This window comes from Echinops telfairi, unplaced genomic scaffold (assembly GCF_000313985.2).
Source record: "Echinops telfairi isolate 266 unplaced genomic scaffold, ASM31398v2 ScPeMD7_7416;HRSCAF=8454, whole genome shotgun sequence".
Lineage (NCBI taxonomy): Eukaryota > Metazoa > Chordata > Mammalia > Afrosoricida > Tenrecidae > Echinops > Echinops telfairi.
Window position 1 is genome coordinate 3823405 of NW_022111316.1, and position 2126 is coordinate 3825530.

Sequence of the window (2126 nt, forward strand, 5' to 3'; positions counted from 1 at the left end):
TTTAAGTCATATCTAAGATTGAAAGAAGCTCACTGTTATAAATAAACAGCTCTTAGCAATCAGAGAAATGAATTAATGGTCAAAGTAGCCTTGGTTCTTGTATTTTCACTCTTATATGAGGCCAGTTGGATTCATGTGGAAATTTAAAAGGGTAAATATGAGAAACCAGGAATGGTTAGGCTGTCATGGAACTCCCAGCTGACAAATCTCCCATGAGGGCTATAAAAATTTTCTCCCATGTGACAAGGAAATGTGATTACATCATCACTGGGTCCTCCAATTTGATTGTTGAGGAGATTATGAATGGATTTTCATCACTTGAACTAATTATGTCTGATAATACACCAATCAACCTAAAGCAATACTACATAGAAGCAATGGGGTGTGATCCCCAAGGTACACAGTTTAAAACCGCCAGCTTCTCCTCAAGAGAAAGACATGGCTTCCTACTCCTGAAACACAGTCTCAGACACCCACAGGGGGCGTCGCTTAATTTGGTTTTGATTGGATGGCAGAGAGTTTGGTTTTTGGTTAGGTTTTTGTTGTATATAACTCCTACGTGTGTTTACTTGATTAATTTCTGTCTTCCCAATTAGATTGATACCTGTGAATACATGAATATGTTTACACACCACATAGCTATATCCAGAAATATATATACACATATATATAATTATGTATATTTATGCTTATAATGTACATTTAATAATTTTTTATTATACATTTAAGTATGTACTTAAATTGTATATTTAAAAGTACAGATGATAGAAGAAATTATATTTCCCAAGAATTTAACATTTCAGTCAGTCTTGACAAAGCATCTAGACAGGAAATAAAGTTGCTCTACACAAAATGTAAAGTCTGTACTAAAGGTCCTAAGTTTCAAATAATATTTAATTATGTGCAAAGCATAAAAATAGGATGAAAGGAAGGGAGATGGGTACTTTATTGAGAAGAATTGGTCTACATCCAATGACTTCAAACAGTAGAATGTGGCGAGGAATCAATGCCTTTGAAGGAAAAGTCCATGCTGCAATGCAGTCATCATCAGTGAAAAACTAGGCTCCAACAATTGATGGACTAATTATGAAAAGCTCCAAACTACTGATGCAGCACTAGCAGCACTCACTAGTCTAAAGTAAGAAATGTAGAGGCACCTACCTGGCCGACTAACTTGAAGAAATCCTTATTGGGTCCATTCTAAAAATGGTAGGATGACACAATGAAAGGTGGAAAATATTCAACAATATTATTAACATCATCCAAAAAAACCCTAACTAATTTCCATCAAATGGATTCAGTCTCATAGAAATCCTTTAGGGCACAGTATAACCATCTCACTGTGTTTCTAAGACTGTAACTCTTTATCAGAGTAGCAAACCTTGTCTTTCTCCTATGGAGCAACTGGTGGTTTGGAATTGATTAACTTGTGGTTAATAGCCGAACCCATAACCATTACATATAAAGCACACAAATAAAATTATTTTTTAGTCAATTAAAAAACAACTGCAGCAGAACATCCACAGAGAGGGGCCAGAAATCCAACTGTATTCAGTAGAGGAGGTTATGTACAGTATAGCACAGAGAAGAACATTTTACCTTTTGTTAACCATCTATTAGAGGTTAGCAGATGTGAGCAAGAATAATTTACTACCTATTCAATTAAAATGCAATCTACACTCTTATTGAAAACAACATGTTTCTTTTTTACCCCCAGATCATTTTACCAGGACATAATCTAGACATCATACCATTCAATAGTTCAGTCATATCAAGCAGTGTTGTACAATTGTCACCACAATCATTTTCAAAATCTTTTGTTCCTTGTACACCTTGACATCAGGGCCCCATTGCCCCTACTTCCCTGCTGTACCCCCAGAACCCTTGTTCTAGTTATTGTCTCTGTAGATTCACTTCGCCTGTGTTTCATATATCAAAAATCATAGGATGATATATAAGAGTTGAGAATGCAACCAACAATACCAAAATATCAGAGATAAGCCACAATTTGTAGGAAAGAAAATATTAAGAACCAGATCAAGCTCTATGTGTAAAAAAGGGAGAGCAAATGATGAGGTTTGCCCATTCCAGTCAGTTAGAGCATTTTAATCAACTATAATCATCTC

At 35.3% G+C, this 2126-nt stretch overlaps 1 pseudogene; it reads left to right on the forward strand.

Moving 5' to 3' along the window:
• The first annotated feature begins 185 nt into the window (after positions 1 to 185).
• The window catches only part of LOC101653414, a 13399-nt pseudogene continuing 11458 nt past the window's right edge, over positions 186 to 2126 (forward strand).